A 14,226-nucleotide genomic window follows, 5' to 3' on the forward strand; every position below is an offset into this window, starting at 1 on the left:
AAGAGTCCGAAATGCAGTACTTGGATGCAATCTTAAAATCTTTTTAAGTCAACCAGTAATCCAGTAAACAGAAGGCTCCTCTGAGCTCTGTAAGCCACTCTATCGCATCAACTGAACCCAAAGAAAGAGGTCATGGGAACCTCCACGCTATAACATGTGGGTCTGAAGCACATCCCAGACTTGCGACTGGTGTCTGATGCAGGACTGGGGCAGTCTGGCAGGACTGAGCGCTTCACCTGGGGGAGCTGACGCTGTCTCCAGGTACACAGCTCAGAACTGAATTATAGGATAACCAGCTGGGGTTGGAGCATTGCTGGCTGTGGGGAAAACCACGCACATGGGAACTGAGTGCAGAATCTTTAGAGGCCCGGCTACATGGTGGGTGTGCACTTCAGATCCCTTCCAGAGCCGTCAGAGATGGTTCACAAACATCCGCAAATAGTGAGGACAACCCAAGAGCTCCTTTCGAGGCCGGGTCCTTTGAGCCACTGTCCTTGTTCGGGTCTTCACACTCAGCGAGGCAGGCAGAGCACTCAGCTTCCCTCCCAGGCAGGCTCTGCCCCAACAGTTTCACAATGAAGTCTGAGCCCAGCGTGGAAGAACTAAAGGAAATCCCCTCGGTGGAGAAATCAGAAAAGGGAACTCTCACCAAGGCAGCTCCCTCCCCACAAGGACACAGCCAGCAGCCAAGGGTGGGAAGAGACTCACTCCGACGTAACAGAAGAGATACTCTGAGACAGCAGCCTGTGTGACTTTGGGGGAGTTCCTCAACCTCCCTGTTCCTGACATTCCTCACCTATAAAGGGTGAAAAAGAATACCTCCTTTGCAGAGTTTCCATGTGGAAGAAACAACTCTTTTGCTGGGGGGTGGGGGTGGGGGTGGGGGTGGGCTGGGCAGCCCAGACGTTGTTCTGCAGGCTGAGTATCAGACCAGGGGGAGACCTGGCCTCAGTTTCACAATGCTGGGAGGAGGGTGAGCTATCTAGCCCGGGGGGGGGGGTTTCTGGAAGTCCACTGTCCCACAGAAATAAGCTCCATGTTCCAATATCAGCTTTATCAGAAACAAAGGTGCTATATGTCCCCCATAGGCCTTATTTTTATCCTTTCATTCAATTGGTTAGGCACTCAGGCAGAAAAGGTGAAGCTATTTTTAAAAGCTTGAAAGATGCCAATCGGAGGCACTCAGATGGTAGCAGAGTCTCGTGACTGCTGCTGCTGATTTCCTGTTTGCTGTAGCAACGGTTACAGAAGGAACAAGCAAAGGAAGCAGAGTTGGAAAAACTGAAGTGGGACGTTGGGGCCTCTTGCAGCTTGCTCCCTGTTTCATCCTGATGGAAGCCTCTGCATCCGTCTCACAGGAGACGTGTAGAGACATCACCTGGGCAGTCTTAAGTCCTTGAGGTTCTGAGCTTCTTTGTTACTGCAGCGTAACCCAGCCCATCCTGACTAATACAGCTAGATTTCAAGACATTGCATTCAAAGAAGTTCTTCACCTAAGAAGCAAGTCTGAAGTGATGGCCGAGACTGAAAAGGAAGGTTGAGAAGCAATCCTCAGGAGGGAACCACGTTAGAAGGTGCCAGAAAGGGGTGCTAAGTACATGCCAGGGAAAGTCAGCCCAGGTGCAGTGGTGAGTACTTGCCAGGAAATTTGGAGGATGCAGGACCAGGTCACGTGGGACAGGTACCAGCAGATTAGTCCTACAGGGGCAGCCTGACCCAGGTGGAACCGGCGGATGATGCCCAGGACATTTGCTCTCAGCAGGCAAAGCTGACTTTCCATGGCCAGGTGCTCTCTTGCTATTTGGTATCACTTTGGTTATCTAAGGACATCATATAATGAGAAATCAGAGCCATCAGAAGTTTTTAGCATCATGGTATGACTTTGACAGCGCAGTAAGCAGAGCAAATAAGAAATATACATTAGGTTTTCAAAAAGTGATTTTTTTTCTTTAGTCCTCAGATGTCAATAGCCTTGAAAGATGGTTTGATATTTTCAGTATTGTCAATGCAATTTCCTTTATTTCTGAAGTAACTTTCAGTAATATTAGGATGAACATGCTAATGGCGGTATAAACAAAGTGAAAGAATTCAGGAATCCCAAAACAGTCTTCTAATGAACGTGCAACCCAGAGCAGGCCATTTGATCTCTGTGTGCCTCAGCTTCCATTCCTGCAGAATGGGGCTAACTCACTGGTTTCATCTTTGGTTGATTATGCAACGTGTTTTTGGTTTTGTTTCTTTGAGTGCTGGTTCTTAGTGAATATTAAAAGTTAATTAAGACTACAGATTCCAAAAGTGTTCCTCTGAGGGCCAACTGCCCCTTTCCCTTGATTTTGTCTCACAGCTCTTCTATTCACAGATCCTGGAGCCGAGGGGGTCACCTCCCCTCTGCTAGACTCCGTTTTATCACCAGCAAAATGTGAGCATTGAGGTTGCTTGAGGCCCTGATATTCTGCAAGATTCCAACTTCATCAAGATGGTCCAGTGTCATTCTTTCAAGTGACTCCTCTGAGCCCTGGAACCTGCTATCTTGGCCTGTTATCTCCCTTCTGTGCCTGGAAAAATCGGCTTTGGAACCCAAAGAACACAGACCCCAGCTTCCAGTGTGAGGCTTCCTAGGGAACTTGGCAATGACAAACCCAGCAGCTGGCATTTACTGAAGGTCAACATTTCAGGCTCAGTTCTAGAATCTGGGCAGACTTTACTCACTCCTCCCAACACCTCTGGGATATGGGTCTCGAGGAGGGATGATCCCTTGCTCTTACATGGTCACAAGGCTCCCACCACCCCATCCTCCCTTGTACTTGCTGGTTACGCTGGACTAGACCACTTCAGGGAAGAACAGCAAGGCCCTCAGATGGTATCAGGCACTCGCTGGCTCAGCTCTAGATGCTCCCCCAGACCTACTTACTCCGAGATGGAAAGGGGACAGTTACCAGGCCCGTAGCACTGAGTGTCCCAGCTCCCTGAGACTGCCCTATTAATAGGCAAGGGTGTGCGCCAGCATGGGACAGTCTATGGGGTGAGTCCAGCTCAGCAAGCCTCCCGGAGAAAGAGATGATTTCCATTTCCTGTGTGAGTAGCTCTCCATCAGCCTGTCCTGAGCTGACACAGTGAGTGAGGCTGGGCCGCCTTGACAAAGGAGAAAACTGAGGCATGGACAGTTTTGACTTCGATTTGCCAGGGTCAGCATTTGAAGGCAGGCAGTCAAGGCTTTGCAGTTCTGCCCAGCACAGTTGGTGGGGAGGATGGATTGACATGGTTTTCTAGTCTTTTCCTATGTAGGTTATTACAGAATATTGAGCTGAGTTCTCTGTGCTATACTGTAGGTTTTTGTTGATTATCTATTTTATATATGTGTGCTGTGTTAAGTCAATTTGGTTGTATCTGACTCTTTGTGACCCTAGGGACTGTAGCCCACCAGGCTCCTCTGTCCATGGAATTCTCCTGGCAAGGATACTGGAGTAGGTTGTCCTTTCCTTCTCCAAAGGAACTCCTGACCCAGGGTCGAACCCATGCCACCTGTGTCTTGTCTCCTGCATTGGTACGCAGATTCTTTACCACTGAGCCACCAGGGAACTCAGTTTTTTATATACAGCAGTGTGTATATGTTGGGCCTCCAAGGCGGCTCACTGGTAAAGATTCTGCCTGCCAAGCAGGAGCACGGGTTAAATCCCTGGGTCAGGAAGATCCCCTGAAGAAGGAAATGGCAACCCACTCTGGTATTCTTGCCTGGAAAATCCCATGGATAGAAGAGCCTGGCAGGCTCCTGTCTGCGAGGTCTCAAAAGAGTCGGACACAACTTAGTGACTAAACAGCAGCAACAGTAAGTGTCTTTATGTTAATTAAAAATATCATTGTACACTTCAAATGTCCGCAATATCGTTAAGTCGATTACATATCAATAAAGTTGAGGTAGAGGATCAGATCAGATCAGTCGCTCAGTCGTGTCCGACTCTCCGCGACCCCATGAATCACAGCACGCCAGGCCTCCCTGTCCATCACCAACTCCCGGAGTACACTCAAACTCATGTCCACAGAGTCGGTGATGCCATCCAGCCACCTCATTCTCCGTCGTCCCCTTCTCCTCCTGCCTCCAACCTTTCCCAGCATCAGAGTCTTTTCCAGTGAGTCAACTCGTCGCATGAGGTGGCCAAAGTATTGGGGTTTCAGCTTTAGCATCAGTCCCTCCAATGAACATCCAGGATTGATCTCCTTTAGAATGGACTGGTGGGATCTCCTTGCAGTCCAAGGGACTCTCAAGAGTCTTCTCCAACACCACAGTTCAAAAGCATCGATTCTTCAGCGATCAGCCTTCTTCACAGTCCAACTCTCACATCCATACATGACCACGGGAAAAACCATTGCCTTGACTAGACGGACCTTGGTTGGCAAAGTAATGTCTCTGCTTTTTAATATACTATCAAGGTTGGTCATAACTTTCCTTCCAAGGAGCAAGCGTCTTTTAATTTCATGGCTGCAATCAGCATCTGCAGTGATTTTGGAGCCCAAAAAAACAAAGTCTGACACTGTTTCCACTGTTTTTCCATCTATTTCCCATGAAGTGATGGGACCAGATGCCATGATCTTTGTTTTCTGAATGTTGAGCTTCAAGCCAACCTTTTCACTCTCCTCTTTCACTTTCCTCAAGAGGCTTTTGAGTTCCTCTTCACTTTCTGCCATAAGGGTAGTGTCATCTGCATATCTGAGGTTATTGATATTTCTCCCAGCAATCTTGATTCCAGCTTGTGCTTCTTCCAGCCCAGCGTTCCTCATGATGTACTCTGCATATAAGTTAAATAAGCAAGGTGACAATATACAACCTTGACGTACACCTTTTCCTATTTGGAACCAGTCTGTTGTTCCATGTCCAGTTCTAACTGTTGCTTCCTGACCTGCATACAGGTTTCTCAAGAGGCAGGTCAGGTGGTCTGGGATTCCCATCTCTTTCAGAATGTTCCACAGTTTATTGTGATCCACACAGTCAAAGGCTTTGGCATAGTCAATGAAGCAGAAATAGATGTTTTTCTGGAACTCTCTTGCTTTCTCCATGATCCAGCGGATGTTGGCAATTTGATCTCTGGTGCCTCTGCCTTTTCTAAAACCTGCTTGAACATCTGGGAGTTCACGGTTTACATATTGCTGAAGCCTGGCTTGGAGAATTTTGAGCATGACTTTACTAGCGTGTGAGATGAGTGCAATTGTGCGGTAGTTTGAGCATTCTTTGGCATTGCCTTTCTTTGGGATTGGAATGAAGACTGACCTCTTCCAGTCCTGTGGCCACTGCTGAGTTTTCCAAATCTGGTAGAGGAAGTAAATGTAATAAAATAGTTAAAGGCAAAAAATGTAGCCACAAACAACTTGATGAAAATATAGCTGAATATTTAACTGAAAAATGAAAAAAGGTCCCAGCACACGGGAGGCCCCTATAATAACACACCCTGGTGGGCAGAGCTGTTTCAGGGTTACACTTCTCCTTCTCCCACACTCCCCAGGCTTGGACAGAACCCCGTAGCCTCCATGGTCTTCACCTGCATCTCTCCCCTGCAGAAGGCAGGCACGAGGCCCTTTGGAGAGGCTCCCACTCCCATGCTATGTCCTCTAAAACGTTTCTCTGTCTCAGGAAATTTTCTTTTTTTGCTTGTTTTCATTTGTGTTCTGAGATAGATAACATTATTTTCTTTTTCTTTGTGTTTCATTTTTTATTGAGAAGATTCTTCTTTCTTACCTTGTTCTTTTAAACTCCAGCCAGAGCCAGAGTTGTGGATCTCACCTTGTAGATTTCACACTCCACTTTAACCCAGCTATCTCACTGGAGAAAGGATATCCCTTTTCAGCTTCCCCCTTGATAGCCTGTCCCCCAGATTTTCAGAGGACAGCCCAAGGTCTCCCCCTCTGCCCCCGGCCCCCACCTCTTGCTCGGTGGACCCTGGCCTTGATCTCGCTCTTGGAACACCTCCTCTGAAAGCCTGAGGTGTATTCATTAACTCCTCAGATAACCCTGCTAGCTTTTCTGTCACCTCCTCCCCTTTCTTATCTGGGTTCAAGGGCCTGTCTTCTATCTGCTTGCCCCTTGTTGATCCTAAAAGCTTTAGTTTGCAAAACCCACCACCCCCTACCCCCAGGAAGCTCAGGAAAGACTTCTCTCTGGGGGCTGTGAGTGTTTAGTTTGAGCAGCCTTGACACTCAGGGGCTGTTGTCAGTAAGTCTTAAAGGTCGTGGTCATCAGGCTGCTGGAAGCCCAAGGACCACAAAGGCATCTGAGCTCCAAAGGTGACAGATAAAGAGATTTTTATATGGTCTCTCAAACGTGTTGCAACAGAACGTTGGATCCCTTGATAAGGCCCAACCTAAGAAGAATACCCCAAACTGGGTCCATTAAACACTTTGGCCCCAATGAGCAAATTCAGTTGGGAATCAGTTGACCCAAGCCCATTCTGAAATGAGAAAAGTCTCTTCAACCAGGATGAAAAGTGGGTCTCATGCTCCAAACCCTCCCTCCCTGCACAGGGGAGCCTCCAGGGGCACTCTGACCCCAGGGGACCCTGGGCAATGCCTAGACGATTTTTGATTGTCACACCTGAGGGTTGGGGAGGGGTTAATGGGATCTAGTTTTATCCGGATGCTGCTAAACACCCAACAATACACAGGACAGTGCTTCACAGCATAGAATTTTCCAACTCCTAACTAGTACTGAGCTGGAGACCCCTAACTCCCTGTGGCCCCAGCCCTTAGAGCAGCCAAGCTCCCCCTTCAGGAGACAATTATCACATGAATGGCCCCTTATACACAGAGGCCCAGACCAGAAATACAGAGATCTGTCTGTCTCAGCTCTGCTTGACCAACTGCGTAACCCTGAGCACGTTAATGACTGTCTCTGAACCTCACTTTTCACATCCTGTAAAATGAAGATAACAAAACATGAGACAAAATTAATGTCTATGAGTGCCACACGGTTGAGGATGCTCATGTAATCTATTTCAACAGCCTTCTCCTGGCCTAGAACATTATAGAATCTGAGGACCATCAGCTCCATGCTCTAGGGGCTTATAAAGTGAGGGCTGTAGGAGTTGCAAGAAAAATGGGAGATGGAGGAAGTGTGTGGAGTTAGGGAGAATCTGGGCTGGAATCAGGGAAGACAGGTTCCTCGCAGCTCTTCTGTGATCTGTCTGTGTGTCATTTGGCAAGATCCCTCCTGCTCTGAGAAGCAGCCTCTCTGTCCATTAAAAAACAGGGTTCAGTGGAAGTCCTCCTAGGGCTGTTCCAGATCCAGTCATCCTTGAGCCTGATTTGGCCTGCTTCCTGAGTAATCATCCACTTCCTGAGCCCCAGTTTCCTCTTTGAAAACTAGGGGCCGTAGCACTTCACTTCGGGGTCATGGTGGATGCTAACAGAGTCATCAGGAGTGTGGTCCCGGAAGACCTGGAGGTGTGATTCTGATCCTGCTACTCATCTGGAACCTTGGACAAGTGACGTAACCTCTAGAAGCCCAGTCTCCTCATCTGTAAGCCCAGGGCTGTCTCATGACCTACGACGTAGGAATGCTACCAGAGCACGGTGAGACAACAAAGAACCTAGAATGGAGCTTGGCGTGTGGTAAGGGCTTCCCTGGCGGCTCAGACTGGAAAGACTCTGCCTGCCATTTAGGAGACCGGGGTTTGATCTCTGGGGGAGAAAGATCCCCTGGAGGAGGGAATGGCTACCCACTCCAGTATTCTTGCCTGGAGAATCCCATGGACAGGGGAACCTGGCGGGCTACAGTCCATGGGGCCGCAGAGTAGGACACAACTGAGTGACTAACACACAACAAGTGCCATAAAGTCTCTGCTCTTGCTCTGAGTCTTTCAATGATGCCGATATAGAAGAGTGCTCGGCACACAGATGCTTGACGAACTGTGGTGGCCAAGGGACTCATTGTATGGTCTGACCTGGGCAAGGTACCCTTGTCTGTCTTGAAGGACAAAGGCATTCTCTTTCACGTGGGGCCTCTTCCTGCTGGCAGGTCTGTGTGGTCGGGTCCCTGGCACCATGTGTCAATCTAGCCCTAATACTTACAATGTCCCACACTTCTCCAAATTCACCTTCAGCCTGTTCCATAAACTGGCCCATCAGTCCAATGACAACATCATCTTCTCCCCAGTGAGCATCAGAGAGCCTTTGCGATGCTCTCCCTATGAACCAAAGATGATACTCACACACATATTCTGAATGGCATAGGCTCAAAGCTTAAGAAGGTGCCTAAGGCTTATATCCACAAAGGGTTTGGGGGGGGCGGTCTCCTTGAAACCCTTAATCAGCTGGACGACCAGCTCCGGCTGATCACCAGCAGTATATTATTCAGTAAGAAGAATATGAAGCAAAAGCATGCATTTTTTGAACAATGTCAAGAAGCTGTACCACTCATAAACCCTCTCCATAAACTTCAGGAACAGCAAAGAGGCCAAGACACAGATCAACCAATAAATAGAGATAGGAACTCAAGGAAAAAGTGTTGATTTGGTCAAAGAGCTTGACAAAGACACAGCTCTCGCTCTGGTGAGCTACATAATTTTTGAAGGTAAGGTTGTGTATATAACTAGCCTGAGCTGGTTACTGAGATTTTCCTTGAGAATGCAGGATGGAATGTAGCTACAGATATGTTATTCAACTGTCTACACATAACCATTCAAAGACTTTTAATAGGAAACAGTGGGTTAAAGAATCAAATCATCATGATCTCACCAGGACTTTTCAGAGCCTTAAATGTCCTAATGTGCATTGTAAATCTCTACCAGGGAGGGAGGCAAAACACACAATATCCCCAAATAGAAAGCCATAAAAACAAACTTTGCCAGAGAGTGTGAAGGGAATGAGACACAAGCTGGAATCAAGATTGCCGGGAGAAATAGCAATAACCTCAGATATGCAGATGACACCACCCTTATGGCAGAAAGTAAAGAAGAACTAAAGAGCCTCTTGATGAAAGTGAAAGAGGAGAGTGAAAAAGTTGGCTTAAAGCTCAACATTCAAAAAACTAAGATCATGGCATCCGGTCCCATCACTTCATGGCAAATAGATGGGAAAACAATGGAAACAGTGAGAGATTTTGTTTTGGGGGGCTCCAAAATCACTGCAGATGGTGATTCAGCCATGAAATTAAAAGATGCTTCTTCTTGGAAGAAAAGCTATGACCAATCTAGACAGCATATTAAAAAACAAAACATTACTTTGTCAACAAAGGTCCGTCTAGTCAAAGCTATGGTTTTTCCAGTAGTCATGTATGGATGTGAGATTTGGACTATAAACAAAGCTGAGCACCGAAGAATTGATGTTTTTGGACTGTGGTGCTGGAGAAGACTCTTGAGAGTCCCTTGGACTGCAAGGAGATCCAACCAGTCCATCCTAAAGGAATTCAGTCCTGAATATTCATTGGTAGGACTGATGCTGAAGCTGAAACTCCAATACTTTGGCCACCTGATAAAAAGAGCTGACCCATTGGAAAAGACCTTCATGCTGGGAAAGATTGAAGGCAGGAGGAGAAGGGGACAACAGAGGATGAGATGGCTGGATGGCATCACCGGCTGTATGGATGTGAGTTTGAGTAAGCTCCGGGAGTTGGTGATGGACAGGGAAGTTTGGCATGCTGCAGTCATGGGGTCACAAAGAGTCAGACTCAACTGATTGACTGAACTGAACTGAACTGATGAAGGGAATTGGTTTTTTACAGAAGACACTCTGACAGCTCTTGAATAGTGGAAATAGTGACAGCTTTAGAGATTGGAAAACCAGGGGTCACACCCTGAACTATGAGCTGTTTGACTCCGGGCAAGTCATTTTACCTCTTTGAGGTTCTAGTTTCCTATAGATAGCATGGACATAACAATACCCTTCTTGTCAGATCTTTAAAAATGTATTGGAGTAGAACTGCTTTACAATGTTAACAGTGTTCGTTTCTGCTGCACAGCAACATGAATCAGCTATCTGTGTATATACATCCCCTTTCCCCATTGAGCCTCCCTCTCCCCCACCCACCCATCCAGGCCATCACAGAGTTCTGAGTTGAGTTCCCTGTGCTAGACAGCAGTTTCCCACCAGTTGCTTTACACATGATAGTGAATATATGTCAGTTTTTCCCCGTTCATCCCACCCTCCCCTTCCCCACTGTGTCCACGTGTCCATTCTCTGCATCTGCATCTCTATTCCTGCCCCGCAAAAGGTTAGTGTAGTAGTACTGTCAGTCGCTCAGTTGTGTCTGACTCTTTGTGATCCCCTGGACTGTAACCCATCAGGTTCCTTTGTCCATGGGATTCTCCAGGCAAGAATACTGGAATGGATTGCCATTCTCTTCTCCAGAGGATGCCCTGCAAATAGGTTCATCTGTAACATTTTTCTAGATTTCATACACATGTGTTAATATACGATACTTGTTTTTCTCCTTCTACCCTTTTCAGATTTTTAGAAGGAAAAAAGCAAGTTACAAAGAACATACACTCACATAGTGGGTACTTAACTGAACTTGAATCCCAACCTGCCTTTCTCACTTTGAGTGATGGGGACATCAGGACCTGTGTGCTCCAGGGGACATCCTAAGGCAGTTTAAACAGTGCATGGAGATAGCCTAGGGTAGGAAGGTGAGAGTCAAGGCCAGGGGCTGCCTCCTTCACACCACCGGCTCCTTGTTCTGAAGGAAGAACAGCACCGTGGCCAGAGTGACCACATCCCAAGTCCCAGCTCTGCTTTGGGACTTCATGTGGCTTTCATCCCTCCCCAGCCTTAGTCTCCTCCTCCCAACCAATGGGAAAATTGGCCCCTGGCATCCCTGAGGACCCCTCCCACTCTGTCTCAGCAGGATGGGAAGCAGAGGGGACACTGCTCAGACACCTGCATTTCACATGTCGGTCCAGGGAAAGGCCATTGGAGTGGGAACAAGACTGACTTCCCTGAATAATAAACAGCTCCAGTTATCAAGGGGCAAGCCAGGGAGGTGACCAGAGTGATCTAGGGAGCTTCCAACCACTCCCAATAATTTTTACTTTAAATTTGTCTCAGACCACGCATTAAACCAATGTCAAATCCAAATAAAAAATGCTCCTTCTGCCCACCTAAACTGATAGCATGTAGTCTCTGCAATATAGAAACTCTGGGTACTTTCCCCCAGCCTCAAACTGTCTTCATAAAGCCCTGCAAAGAGCCTGACAGTTTCACTTTTTTAACAATTAAAAACACCATGTTGTTAGAATAAATGATAAGAAACATATAATCATCTCACAAACTACAGGAAAAAGTGTTTGATAAAACTCAACACCTTGTCATGATAAAAATCACCAACAAACTAGGATTAGAAGGAAACCCTTTTCCCCAAACCCGATGAAGACCGTCCATGAAAAATCTTTTTAAAATCATATGTAAACATGAAAGACTGAATGAATACATTTCCTCTAAGATCAGAAACAAGACCAGAGTTTGTTGGTCCTGTGGAAACAAGACCGCTTCACTTTTGCCCCAATTTACAGATGGCAAAGCTGAGGCTCAGAGACCAGTGTCTCAGCAGGCGGCCTCACGGGGTCTGTGTTCTAGCACTTTTTTCCTGAACCTTCTCCCACCCTGGCTGATGGACACCTTCATCTCTCTCTCCAGGCAAAATGAAGGATAATTTCGAGGCGCAGCGCTTCCTGACAGGAAACTTTCATGTGAAGGAGAAGATCCGGTCAAAGGCAAGTTCCACCTGTGATGAAACCGTGTGTTTCTCCTGCTGGGTGTTGCTGCAGAACGACCAGGGCTGAGTCATCACATTCCTGCTTCTGCCTAGCCCAGGGTAAGAGGCACCTGCTGGAGGACGGGGCTCTCCAAGAAGCACCTCGCCTGAATCCACAAACACCTTCAGATATGGTGATTTCCAGGCCAGCGCTGCCCCAGGAGCTGCTCCATCATGCCTGGACCAAGGAGGGCAAGGTGGGCCCAAGCAGGTCCTGGGCTTAATCTTACCCCACCTGACAGAGCATCCTTTCAGGAAGCCCCGACCGGGCTTTGTAAGAGGGACAGGGTCCCTGGGTGAGGAATGAAAGTCCTGTCCTTGAGGACTTCCTCCCCAGCCTGGACGCAGCCCCTTCCTGCTGGCCAGTGTCCCTGGAGCAAAAAAAAAGCCAACACATGTCATGGGAAAACCTAGAGGAAGAGGCAGCCTTCTTGGTAAAGGAGGCAACCTAGTGTGGAGTACAGAATAGAAAGTCCATGGCAGGACAGGAGGAAAACCTGCTTGGAGGGGCTGAAAAACAAATGCCCCAAGCAGGAAACTCCAGGACCTATTTGAGGCTGTTTCTGGTTCTTTTATCATTAGATGAGTGTGATCTGGTCAGACCCCCATGGTGCACCCCAAATTAGTGCATGTCTCTGTATTTATAACAGAACTGAGGAAAGTGGGGAAAACCACCAGACCCTTCAGGTATGACCTAAATCAAACCCCTAATGATTATACAGTGGAAGTGAGAAATAGATTTAAGGGACTAGATCTGATAGACAGAGTGTCCGATGAACTATGGACAGAGCTTTCTGACATTTTACAGGAGACAGGGATCAAAACCATGCCCAAGAAAAAGAAATTCAAAAAGGCAAAATGGCTGTCTGAGGAGGCCTTACAAATAGCTGTGAAAAGAAGAGAAGCGAAAAGCAAAGGAGAAAAGGAAAGATATACCCATTTGAATGCAGAGTTCCAAAAAATATCAAGGAGAGATAAGAAAGCCTTCCTCAGTGATCAATGCAAAGAAATAGAGGAAAACAATAGGATGGGAAAGACTAGAGATCTCGTCAAGAAAATTAGAGATACCAAGGGAACATTTCATGCAAAGATGGGCTCGATAAAGGACAGAAATGGTATGGACCTAACAGAAGTAGAAGATACTAAGAAGAGGTGGCAAGAATACACAGAAGAACTGTACAAAAAAGATCTTCATGACCAAGATAATCTTGATGGTGTGATCACTCACACTCACCCAGAGCCATACATCCTAGAATGTGAAATCAAGTGGGCTTAGGAAGTAACACTACGAACACAACTAGTGGAGGTGATGGAATTCCAGCTGAGCTATTTCAAATCCTGAAAGATGATGCTGTGCTGCACTCAATATGCCAGCAAATTTGGAAAATTCAGCAGTGGCCACAGGACTGGAAAAGGTCAGTCTTCATTCCAATCCCAAAGAAAGGCAATGCCAAAGAATGCTCAAACTACCACACAATTGCACTCATTTCACACACGAGTAAAGTCATGCTCAAAACTCTCCAAGCCAGGCTTCAACAGTACATGATCTGTGAACTTTCAGATATTCAAACTGGATTTAGAAAAGGCAGAGGAACCAGAGATGAAATTGCCAACATCCGCTGGATCATGGAGAAAGCAAGAGAGTTCCAGAAAAACATCTATTTCTGCTTCATTGACTATGCCAAAGCCTTTGACTGTGTGGATCAAAATAAACTGTGGAAAATTCTGAAAGAGATGGGAATACCACACCACCTGACCTGCCTCTTGAGAAACCTGTATGCAGGTCAGGAAGCAACAGTTAGAACTGGACATGGAACAACAGACTGGTTCCAAACAGGAAAAGGAGGGCATCAAGGCTGTATATTGTCACCCTGCTTATTTAACTTATATGCAGAGTTCAGTTCAGACGCTCAGTCGTGTCTGACTCTCCGCGACCCCATGAATCACAGCACGCCAGGCCTCCCTGTACATCACCAACTCCTGGAGTTCACCCAAACTCATGTCCATAGAGTCGGTGATGCCATCCAGCCATCTCATTCTCTGTCATCCCCTTCTCCTCCTGCCCCCAACCTTTCCCAAAATCAGAGTCTTTTCCAGTGAGTCAACTCGTCGCATGAGGTGGCCAAAGTATTGGAGTTTCAGCTTTAGCATCAGTCCCTCCAATGAACACCCAGGATTGATCTTCTCTAGAATGGACTGGTTGGATCTCCTTGCAGTATAAGGGACTCTCAAGAGTCTTCTCCAACACCACAGTTCAAAAGCATCAATTCTTCCGCGATCAGCCTTCTTCATAGTCCAACTCTCACATCCATACATGACCACGGGAAAAACCATAGCCTTGACTAGACGGACCTTGGTTGGCAAAGTAATGTCTCTGCTTTTTAATATACTATCAAGGTTGGTCATAACTTTCCTTCCAAGGAGCAAGCGTCTTTTAATCTCACGGCTGCAATCAGCACCTGCAGAAGTACATCATGAGAAATGCTGAGCTG

The sequence above is a fragment of the Moschus berezovskii genome, chromosome 21 (assembly GCF_049115385.1).
Source record: "Moschus berezovskii isolate FMDL1 chromosome 21, NW_MosBer_1.0, whole genome shotgun sequence".
NCBI lineage: Eukaryota > Metazoa > Chordata > Mammalia > Artiodactyla > Moschidae > Moschus > Moschus berezovskii.